Source organism: Megascapheus bottae, chromosome X (assembly GCF_031878675.1).
Source record: "Megascapheus bottae isolate mThoBot1 chromosome X, mThoBot2.hap1, whole genome shotgun sequence".
NCBI classification, from domain to species: Eukaryota; Metazoa; Chordata; class Mammalia; order Rodentia; family Geomyidae; genus Megascapheus; species Megascapheus bottae.
In genome coordinates this window covers 92,527,074-92,539,347 of record NC_143547.1, presented here as the reverse complement: position 1 = coordinate 92,539,347, position 12,274 = coordinate 92,527,074, and positions in this window count along the sequence as shown.

The following is a 12,274-nucleotide window of genomic DNA, read 5'->3' as shown; positions in this document are numbered from 1 at the left end:
AGCATTTGTTGTTTTTTTTTTAAAAAAAGAAGGAAGAAAAAAGAAAAAGAACAGTGATCACACAGACTCGGGAAAAATTATTCACAACTGATGAAGGCCATAAAATGAAAATCCAGTAGGACAACAGTAGTCTTTTGTTGTTGTTGTTATCTTTGCGTGGAATTTAGAAGGGCAAAGAAGCACAAGGTTAGCATTTAGAGAAACTGTCATCCCACTGTAAGAAGAATGAGAATATTGGCTCAAAGATGAAGTCAATTTTTAAAATGGCATATGGAATTGTATTCATAGGGGAAGATTCTTCTTTAGACCCTTGTACTAGACACACTCCACATCAAATCGACCACCATTTTCCCAGAACTTTTTGTGTCATTCCTAAGACTTGAACTCAGGGCCTGGGACCTGTCCTTAAGCTTCTTTTACTCAAGAGTAGCAGTCTATCACTTGAACCACAGCTCTACTTCTGCGTTTTTTGTTGGTTAATTGGAGATAAGAGTCTCATAGATTTTCCTGACCAAGCTGGCTTTGAATTTCCTACTTCAAACTGCAATCCTCAGATCTCAGCCTCCAGTGAAGCTAAGATTACAGGCATGAGCCACCGATAGCTGGCTCATTGTAGTTACTTTAAAGATTTTTGTTGGCCTTAATTTTTTACATTAATATTCATTTGGTCTCTGCATGCTAGACAAGCACTCTATCAGTAGGACAAACTCCCGACCTGATTCTTTTTTGTTGTTGTTATTGTAAAGGTAATGTGCAGAGTCGTTACAGATACCTATGTCAAGTAATGAGTACATTTCTTCATGGGCAATGTCACCTCTTGCCTCACTTTCTCCCAATCCTGTGCACACCCTACCACCATCACATCCACATCATTTGATTCTTTGTAACTTTTGTTAAGTTTCTGAGATCTTTTTGTTTTGTTTTCATTTCAAGAGAATTTCCAATTTATGAATTACTTTATGATGGTTGCTTTAAAATCTCTCTTCGATAATTCTGATTTGAGTCAATTGATCATTTTTCTCATGACAGTTGGGCCTTTCCTGATAATATAAGAGATGGATTTTTATTCTATCTTAGATACTTGGGATATACATTATTTAGTTTTTATTGCAGCAAACCAATTCAGATTTGGCTTGTAAGCTCTGCTCTAGTTTTGTAGCATGTGATTTTAATGACCATCTAATGACCATCAGATGTTATGTGGTGCTCTACTCTTATGCTTAGTTTATCACGTTTTAGCTGTTGAGCAGGCAAAAGACATTTCCCCTGGCTACCTTGTGGCTTTAGGTAGGAGAAAAGATTCTGATGACTTTTGTAAGAAGAATGTTTGCAATGTTGGGAGCTTCTAGAAGCTGAAGTCTCCTTATCAGATGTGGGGGCATTTCCCAAGCCTGCTGTTTGTAACTTGACTCATTGCTCTGTATTTTACAGTAACAAGATGTCTCTGGTTGAGAAAGCTGTCTGAGGCTGAAAAGTGATGGAGAGAGCCCCTGAAACAGCCACTTTGGTGTGGTAAGATTTCTGTTATCCATGCAGCTAGTTTCAGAGTTCATGGGGATGGATAGTGTGGTGAAATAATGCACAGGAGGTCAGGAACTGACTTGTTCTCATTGAGATCTCTGTTGCCTTCAGCACTACCTGCTCTCTGCCTTTCTATCTTTCCTCCTGAGGGAATGATGGGAGATGGAGATATGACAGGACCTTTGGATGATGTGAGAATTCCTATTATCATCCCTACCTTAGGCGCCTTTCTCCTTCCTGAGCATTTCTCTTACAGAACTCTTTCTGCCACTGGCAGACATATCTGATTTCGTTTGCCTTCTCCACAACCCACTTGGTGGATTCCTGTCTTTTTCTCCATCCCCACCCAGCATATTCTCAACATCCACAGTTTCTCAGTTGATCCCATAATTCTTTTTGTCCCTATGCCCGAGACTGGGACTCAAACTTGGTATGTGCAGCTTTTATCGCTCCTTGGCTAGTGCTCTACCAACTAAACCATACAACCAATGTCATAGCTTATAATTCTCCTTTGTGTTTTTTCCCTCAATACTTCTCAAACTGAGAAGTGTGTTCTTTTAGGTATCTTTGGGTTTGGGGATATGACCTTTCCCATCATTCAAGAGAAATGGGAATGAGATCCTACCAAGAAGGACTACAGGTAGATGAATGAAATATGGACTCAGTGATAAGGCTTTCTTTTCAAAGGATGAAGAAAGTACCATTTCTAGCTAGAATCCTGTTCCTTACTAACTTCCCAATTATAAGCCTTGATACTATCAAATCGTCACAGGAGACATCCCTTGATATATATATACCTATAACCAGAATTAGTGGAGTGAGGGCCAAGAAGCACAATGGCTTCAACCTTCTAGCCCCATTTGCTAGACATTAAGGGAGATTGAAACTAGAGGGCTCTACTCAGCCACACTCGCAGCTCTAGGGAATGTGCCTACTCTAAGGTTTTGATTCCATGCCAGGTACTTGTTCTGAATTCTGACATACTTTCTAATCTCACTTGGTATCCTTTGTCCCTTCCTCATAGACCAAAAGTTCAGGGACATCAGTACCAACATTTTACCTTACCAGGGCTCACAGGCTACGACTTGAGAAAAAAAAAGAGGCTACTATGTACTCAAAAGACTGCCATCAGTCTTACAATTCCGAAAAGTTTGAACCCAGGAATGTATTCAAAACAGAGAGCTATCTTAATAAAGACAAATTGATTTGATAAAGTGTGATGTGGAAATTAGGAGATGTAGCACAGTGGGAGAAATAACAGAATTTAAAAATAATGTGTCCGTGAGGCCTAGCATGGTGGGGAGACTGAAACTGAAGAATGGTGTTTTTAAGGTCAACCTTTGCTACATATTAAAAAATTGTCTCCAGGCTGGGAGCATAGCCTAGTGGTAGAGTGCTTGCCTAGCATGCACGAAGCCTTGGGTTCAATTCCTCGGTACCACATACTCAGAAAAAGCCAGAAGTGGAGCTGTACCTTGAGTGATAGAGTGTAAGCCTTGAGCAAAAAGTGTCCAAGGACAGTGTCCAGGTCCTGAGTTCAAGCCCCAGGACTGGCAAAAAAAAAAGAAATTGCCTCCCAAAAATGATGTCCATAAAATATGTAGTAGAAGGTATATAAGTGTTTACTGTCCTTTCTTTTCAACTTCTCTGTATATAGAAAACCATCGTGACAAAAAGAGAAAAACAGCATGTCATGTATGTATGATACAATAGATGTGTTATATGGAAGCACATGTAGAAAGAGCAATATTTGTATTTGTTTTTGTGTACTAAATTCATGTAAGGATTAACTATAAAAATTAACACTAATTCTGAATTTGTTTCCTTTTAAGATTATATCACCTCTTTCTTCTTTTCTTTCTCTTTCTTCTTTTCTTTTCTTTCCTTCTGTGCCAGTACTGGGGCTTGAATGAAGGTCCTACGTGCTCTCTCTTAGCATTTTTTGCTCAAGATTAGTGTTCTAAAGTTTGTGCTACTTCTGACATTTTTATGGGTAATTTGAGAGATAAGAGTCTTAGTCCAGGCTGGTTTTGAAAGGTGATCGTCATATCTGTCTCCTCTGTAGCTAAGATTACAATTGTGAGCCACCAATGCCCACCTATTCTTCATTTTACTTTTTAGTCACTGTGGTGTCCAAAATTCAATCACAGCACTCTAAGTAAGTGCTGAATTTGGACAATACTTCACAGAAAAATTTCTTTTCTTTTTGCCAGTTCTGGGGCTTGTACCCAGGGCCTGAGCACTGTCCTTGGGCTTTCTTAAGGCTAGAGCTCTACCACTTGAACCACAGCACTACTTCTGGCTTTTTTCTATGTATGTATTATGAAAGAATTGAACGCAGGTCTTCATGCATGCTAGGCAAGCACTCTACCACAAGGACAAACTCCCAGGCAAAGAGAACAATTTCTTGATTCTAGACTTGTTTTTAAAACTGTTTACTGGAAATGGAGTAGAGACTTTTTATAGTTTTTCGTTTTACCATCATATCAATAGGAATTTGGATTAAAAAAAAAGTCTTCTTCCCTCCTGAACCCCAAACCTCGTAGATAAAGATAGGATATAAATACTGATTTATCTCCCTTATCATGGAGTGAGCTATGCATGGAGGGACTAAAAGAGGGTTTCATGTGTAGTGTCAGGCAGGCTGTGTGCTGCAAAACTCCAATGTGTATCACGTGAAAAGATTCACTTTAGGACCAGGAGTTTGGCCTAGAGGTAGAGTGCTTGCCTAGCATGCACAGAGACCCAGGTTTGATTCCTCAGTACTACATACACAGAAAAAAGCTGGAAGTCGTGCTGTGGCTCTAGTAATAGAGCTCTAGCCTTGAGAAAGACCAAGGACAGTGCTCAAGCACTGAGTTCAAGCCCCAGGACTGGCAAAAAAAAAAGGATTCAATTTAGTTAGTGATTATATACAACCTAAGTGCGTGCAGTACCCGTGGAGGCTTGAAAAGTAAAAAGGGAACATTGACATAGCAATAATTATTAAGCAGAATGATACCTGTCCCATATCCTATTTAGATATCTAGAAGGGGTGACTGGCTCTTATCGCCCCATTCCAATAGGATGTGAGAAATGGCAGCCTGATACTTGGGAAAGAGCTTGTCAGATGGTGGTGTTGTTTCCTCTTGCTTATTTGTATTATTGGTGAGTTCCAGCTACAGACTCCAGAAGACTCCATCAAGGTTCTGAAAGTACTGGTCAACAAGGCAAGGCCTGCAACATGGATGAGGAAGATGTGGGGTATACAACTGTTCAAATTGTAAGCCATAACTATGACAGATGCCAGCATCAGATATTGATGTGTGTCAAGGGTTGGGAAGAATCAATTCGGTTCATTAATGATTTACTGGGAAATACCACACATCCAAGGATGAAGGGAGATGTGAACCAAAGGTGCAGGATCACCTTCCTTACTTGGTGTATCTGTAGTCAGATAATTTCTTGGGAGATGACGAGAAAAATTGAGTGTCCGAAGAGGAATCAAAGGAGAAGGAGGTAAACATATGAAAAGAAGAGGAGGAAAGAAAAAGGATAAAAAGCAAGGAGAAGAGGTGAGAAGGCAGAGGACAAGTAAAGTAGAAATTGGAGAAGAGTGAGAGAGGACGGATGCATGGAATAGTACTGGGTTAAAGGTTCCATAGATCAGGAAAGGCTTGAGGAATTATCCCACTGCCAAGGAAGCTTTGAACAAAAAGTCTGTAGTTTTGTGCACCCACAAGGAAGGAGAGGGGCAGGCCTTTGAGATAATTCTTCTTCAGACACAGACTTCGCTAGATACACTTGGAGAAAACCTTGACTTAAGCTCCCCAATACATAGGATTGGAATGAGCAAGGGCTTTGTATTTCATATATAGATATGAAGATGACTGGCCCAAGTAAGGTTCAAGTTCTTTGATGTTTTTCTTCTCAACACTATCCTATCAAGTGGAGTATACACTTCATTTCCTTGAAACCACTTGGAGTCAATCCTATGATATCCTAGCTCTGAAGTAGGGAGTGGGTCCTGGAGTCTACATTCACTAGAGAGGCAGGAGCTGATTTAGAGGGTGGCTTTGCATGAAAGTCATCAGGTAAGTTGTTATTTCACTGAGGCAAACCAGTAAAGTAGTGCCATCCAGAAAAGATGCACGTAGGAGCTGTTCCTGTGCTGCACTGGACAAAGGGAAGAGGACATTTAATTCTTTCCGTCACTGTTCCCAGGCATAATGAGGTTGTAGAAAAACCTAGACCAGCCTACTTCTCCCAACCTGTAACTTCTCTGTGTTCATAGATTCAGCCCATCACTGCCACAGCCATTCTGCATTCTTATTCCTTCAGTACCATACACTCTTTTTCACAGGCATGGGAAAGTTTACCTCAGGCTGGGAAAATTTACCAAGCCAAGAATATCTACAGAGATTAGGATGAAAGGGTTTGTTGACTTGCTGTGAGATCAAAAAGAAGCTAGATGAGCATGTTGGCATAGGCCTTTAATCCAGCTATGTGGGGGGTGTAGGTAGGAAGATCACAGTTTGAGGCCATCCCTGGGCAAAAGGGTAGATCTTATCTTTAAAAAAAATACCTAAAGCAAAAAGGCCTGGGGTATGACTGAGATGGTAAAAATGCATGCTTGTCCAAGCCAGTGCAAGCCCTGAATTTAGTAGGTAGTTAGGTAGGTTTGTAGGTAGGTAAGAAGGAAAGGTGGAAAGGAATGAGGGAGGAATGGAAGGGGAAGTCAGGGGAGAGGATAGAAGCAGAAGGGAGGGAAAACAAACTAAAGAAAAGCATGTGAAGAAAAGGAGAGAGAAAACTAATCCAAAGGAAAACCAACTCGAGATGAGGAGTTGGAACGATCTGACAGCAAGAGTAGCAGAGTTCAGGGATGATAAAGATTGCTGACCCCTATGTCTGTCACCTTGACAATAAAATTAAAAAGTTAAAAAGTTAAAATATTTCTGTTCTCCGGTCTCGTTCTTTCCTGGCTCATGTTCTACGTCTTAACTTTTCCTCAGAATAAGTGTATGATTACAGAGGGGATATTTCAAACAATGGAAGGAGGCGAAGCAGTACCCATGCGCCCATGTAGGCACACATAATGCATAGGTGGTGTGTGTGTGTGTGTGTGTATGTGTGTGTGTATGTACATATGATTCACAGCTCCATTATTCCAGCGCAGGGTCTTTGGTCCTCATACCCAGAGTACACTTATCTGCACACGTCAGAAAACATCTCCCTTTCCTCCAAGCTGATGCTCACTTGAAATGGACCAAGGGCAGAGGGAGTAGGGTAGCCACTAAAAGAAGAAGGGAGATTTTATTTTGTTTCTCCTTGTCCTTTTGTCCTCTCAACTTCACGAAGGACATGGAAGAGTGGGTATTATCCCCCCCCTTTTTTTGCTAGTCCTGAGGCTTGAACTCATGACCTTAGCAATGTCCCAGAGTTTCTTTGGCTCTATACTAGCTAGCCACACACAGTTCCACTTTTGGCACTCAACCACTAAGCTAAACTTCTGGCCCTGTGCCCCTTTCTTCAGAGGCCTTTGGGATAATTTGGATATTTTGCATGATTTCGCTCCATGTATTAGACAGAGGGGGTAGTCAAGCCCCACAGGAAAGTGCATTTGTCAGAGAAGGGTGCGAAGCTTCTAGACAAAGGAAACCAAAGGATAGGAAACATCCTAAGGCAGGTGAGCTCCTAAGGCAGTGGAAATAAAAATAAGGAAAGAGATGGCTCTTTCCCTCTCCCTCCTTTCAATGATTGCCATACTGCCCTACCAACCTGGCCTGAGGGAATGGCATCTTAAGTTGCTTGGGCTAGAGTGATCTATTCGACTCTTATTACTTCCATAATGTATAGAGTCTATCTTCATTCTCCCTCTGATTCATATTGGTTCATTTGGGAGTTAAAGGACTCAATGCAAGATGCCTTCTCTATGGAATCTATTCATGATTGCACTAAATTAAAAACCGATATTGACCCATTGTTCACTGTCCAGTGGCAGCTGTTTAGATTATTAAGCCCATGGCTGCGTAGGGGAGCTGACTACATGACCTGGACTATCAACAACAAACATTGCTTTGTTGCCACATGAGTTTGTTAAGACAACTATTTTTTTTTCTGGAACTGATGGGACTTGCTAGGATATTTTCTTGGGGTCCATATCTAACGTTCAACAGAAAACTGAGGAAATTCCGTAATTACATTACCTCTAAGTATTTCAGGTATTCTTTTTTTGCCAGTCCTGGGCTTGAGCTCAGGGCCTGAGCACTGTCCTTGGACTTTCTCAAGGTTAACGCTCTACCACTTGAGCCTCAGCACCACTTCCGGCTTTTTTCTATGTATGTGGTACCGAGGAATCAAACCTGGGTCTTCATGCATGCTAGGCAAGCACTCTACCACTAGGCCAAATTCCCAGCCCCCAGATATTCTTTAAGAATGAAAGCTTTGGGGCCTGAGCACTGTCCTTGGACTTTCTCAAGGTTAGAGCTCTACCACTTGAACCTCCGCAACACTTCTGGCTTTTTTCTATGTATGTGGCATTGAGAAATCAAACCTGGATCTTTGTACATGCTAGGTACGCACTCTACCACTAAGCCACACTCCAGGCCCCTCTTTTTTTCCAGCAGGTTGAGTGATCTGTTCCTCATCCATTCCATAATAATGTGTACAAGAATGTCTTAGCTTTCACGTTCCAATTTATAATTTAGGCCCCAGGTGAAATTATGGTAAAAGTGACCTCATTGCCAGGTGCCAGTGGTTCACATCTGTAATCTTAGCTATTCAGGATACTGAGCTCTGAGGATTGCAGTTTGAAGCCAGCCCAGGCAGGAAAGACCATAAGATTCATGTGCAAGTAACCACCAAAAGCCAAAGTGGAACCATGTCTCAAGTGGTAGAGCAGTAGCCTTGAGCAACAGATATTCAAGGGACAGCTCCTAGGCCCTGAATTCAAGCCCTAGGACCAGTGCACACACAAAAATGTGACCTCATCTCCTGATGATGTAGATGCTAACTGGAACTCAATGTTACTCCATATTGGGAAAAGAAACTCATTTCACCGTGCTGAAAGAATGGACTCAGAGACAAGAAGTGCAGCAGAAGCAAGACTTCAATGCCTGTCTTGCAAGATTGGATGTCTGCTAGGCAGGCATACAAAATGGTTACAACAAGCAGTGCATTCCCTAATGTGCAAATACCTCCTCTGGTTCCCTCATTCACTCAGTGCTATAGGATATACAATTTTCTTGGAGGTCTTCTAAAACTTATTATTTTCTGCTGGGAACTTTTTATATTTGCATTTCCTACCATTGGTTGAATTTTAGAAGGCCTTGGTTATCTATGTCTACCCCACCCCCACCTTGTTCTATGATGGCAGGAATGCATGCCTGGATATGTGCTTTCTGGGAAAGTACACACTTTTTACTTACTTTCACTGTGGTCCACCCTTCCCCCTCCTAGTTGTCCCCTTGCTGATGTCTTGTTTGCCTACTCTGTTTGTCTATGGATTTTTCAGAGGCATGGACTTTAGGAGTGTCCTATCAATAAGTTGTTAAATCATCCTGTAAGCAATCGCCTAGTGCCTTTCCACAAAGGCTCAGATGCCTTGTTTTGAAAATGAACCACCCACAAGGATTCCTTCACCTAATCAAAGGAACAGTGGATACTGGCTTTGAATGGAAATGGCAGAAAGTTTGTGTTCTTCTCCTTGTCCCTTCACTGCTCTGCAACTTGGGAAACTGAAACATAAAGGCTTCACACCCCAACCTTCTTGGCTTTTCGACTGTTAATATGGATTTGGCCAATGAGAGGCTGCCAGTGGAAATTAAGGAAAGCACATTTGTGTGGCATGAGGTAAAGCACGGGTTTAATCAGCTACAGTGGTCACCTGCATCAAGCATTTCTCTGTGGAGATTCATATTGCCTTAAAGGCATCTGTAGAGAAAATTCCACCCCCTCTCTCCCTCCTTTCTCCCCTTTTAAGGTGCTTGTGATTCTGGCTTCAATAAATACAGTAGTTTTCTAAATGGACACATAGAAGCCCCTTTCCTCCAAGGGACTAGGAGTATGTGGGATTTTCCTCCTGTCAATCCAGTTTACCATCCATCCACCCTTTATGAGGAAGAGTGCTCTGGCCTCCAACTCATCAGCACTCAATGTGAGTACACAATCTCCTGTGGGGGAGTAGAGTGCCCCACACTTGTCTGTGATTCCCCCTTCCACCTTTCCTTTAGCTTTTTTGATCAGTCATGGGGCTTGAGCTCAGAACCTGAGCACTGTCCCTCAGCTCTATTTGTTAAAGGCTAATTAATGCTCTACCACTTTCACAGCTCCACTTCCAGTTGTCAGTTGGTTCATTGGAGATGAGTCTCATGGCCTTTCTTGCCTAGGCTGCCTTGGAACCATGATTCTCCAATCTCAGCCCCCTGAATAGCAAGGGTTACAGGCACCTAGCTGTAATTCCCTTCTTAATGTGTTCTTCATGGAAGGATACGAAGGGAGTACAGAATTGTTGCTCCCAACTGTTCTGATGGCTTAGCTAAGCTGAGGCTAGGTATGTCCACCCAAGCGACCTGCTGTGCTAGGTGAATCCCTATACCCGATGGTGCTGAACCACTCAGCACCCACCTCTGAGTGGTTTGCTATTCCTTCTCAGTGTGAAATTTTAGTTGTAAGATTTCTTCTGGTAGCTCTGTGGTTCTCTCCATGCTCAATCCTCTCTGCACTAGGATGTCATGGCATGAAGTAAGCTAATACTCTAGGGATGTTCCTGTTACTTCTTCAGCTTTGGCTCTTACTCGTTTGGCTTTTCTCCTTAGAGACATGAATTGATGGCACATGGCTGGTCAGTGGTCAAGGGCCCAGAAGTATAAGATGGCCCTGTTCCCTCTGTCCCCTCACCCTGACTTGTACCTCTGAGGACAGAGGCATGCGTTATACTTACACTGAAATTAGAATATGGATGACAGTGGAGGTTGGAATAGAGAGGAGAAAGGACAAATTGTTCAGGCTAACAGGGGGAACATATCAGCTCTGAAGATGGAGGAATGGAAGAAGGCTCAGGAAGCGGGTGTAGAAACTGTAGAGATGGTAAGGATGCAGAATGCTGGGGAGGAGAAGAAGGCTGCAGGACTCATTTTGCATGTGTCTTGGAAGGACAAGTGTAATGCTTGGAGTTTGTGATTGCTTTCACAGTGGGACTTCATGAACTTCCCATCTTTCCCATCACTTTTTTGCCATTAACCCCTGATGTTTCACCTCTTAGCTCTCTTTTTGGTGTGCCAGTCCCTGGGCTTAAACTCAGAGCCTAAGTGCTGTCTCTGAGCATTTGTGCTCAAGCATAGTGCTCTACCACTTGAATTATAGCTCCACGTACAGCTTTTTGGTAGTTCATTGGGTATAAGTCTCATGGGCTTTCCTGCCTGGGCTGGCCTTGAACCTACATTCTCAGATCTTAGCTTCTTTACTAGCTATGATTACAGGTACCCAGCAGCTCACTTTTTCCTCTCATTTGTATTACCACTCTTGTCTTCTTGCCCAGTTTTGAGCACGGTGATATTTCACATTCCTGAGCATGAAGGTGTTACTTGCTCAGTTCATTTTATTTACTGGTCCTGTAGCTCAAAGTCTGGGCCTGCACACTGTTCCTGGGCTCCTTTTGCCAGCACTCCACCACTTGAGCCACAGCACCACTTTTGGCTTTTTCTGTAATTAGAAATAAGAGTCTCAAGGATTTTCCTGCCTGGGCTGGCTTTGAACCACAATCCTCAGATCTCAGTCTCCTGAGTAGCTAGGATTACAGGTATGACTCACTGACATCTGCCTAGGGAATAGAACTTTTTTTGCCAGTCCTGGAGTTTGAGCTCAGGGCCTGAGCACTGTCCTTGGACTTTCACAAGGCTAGAGCTCTACCACTTGAGCCACAGCACCACTTCCGGCTTTTTTCTATGTGTGTGGTACCGAGGAATCGAACCAAGCACTCTACAACTAGGCCAAACTCCCAGCCTGGGAATTCTTTTCAATATACTGTGGCCTGAATGCATTTGCTTAACATGGAGCTAGTACTGAAACTTTCTGGTCATATTTCTGGGAGGTTCTGTGCAATATTATCAGGTCTCCTAGAACTCACACCCAGCTTGGGTTGGCACTTCAACACCATCTCTTCACCTGGGCGGGAAGTTAGGTTCAGGATAAGAACTATGGATATTTGTCCAGAATGATGAGGGAGAAGGGTCTTTGGTATTGAGTGACCAAATCCTGCAGAGCTGTGCAGGTACACTTATCTTTCATATTAATGATGGGATAGAGGCAGTGTTCAGTTGAGTTCTGAGTCAACCCCCATCCAGTGGAACCGCAAAAGTCTATGTCAAAAAACAAAACCACACATACACACACACACGCGCGCACACACGACGCAAGCTGAAGGAAAATGAAAATACAGCTTCTATTTCAATGGCTAACACAAAGGATAAATTTTATTCCATATCTTTTTTGGGAGAGTTTCCATGATTCTGGATTGGCATCAATGTGTAAGACACATGGTGTTTTGGTAAAGGCCAACTCCACCCTGGGGCTGTTCGCGTCAGCATCCACAGCCACTTCGTCAGATCCACATCTCCTTTATGTCTCCCTAGCTGTCTTCCTACTAGGAAGCCGAGCACATTTGTGGAACCTAGACTGGGTTTTAAGTATTCATCTGCCTTCCTTCTGGTACTCAGCGTCGGTCTTCTGGGATTGACTGCAGATTGTTCTTTATCCATGACTCAGAGAAGCG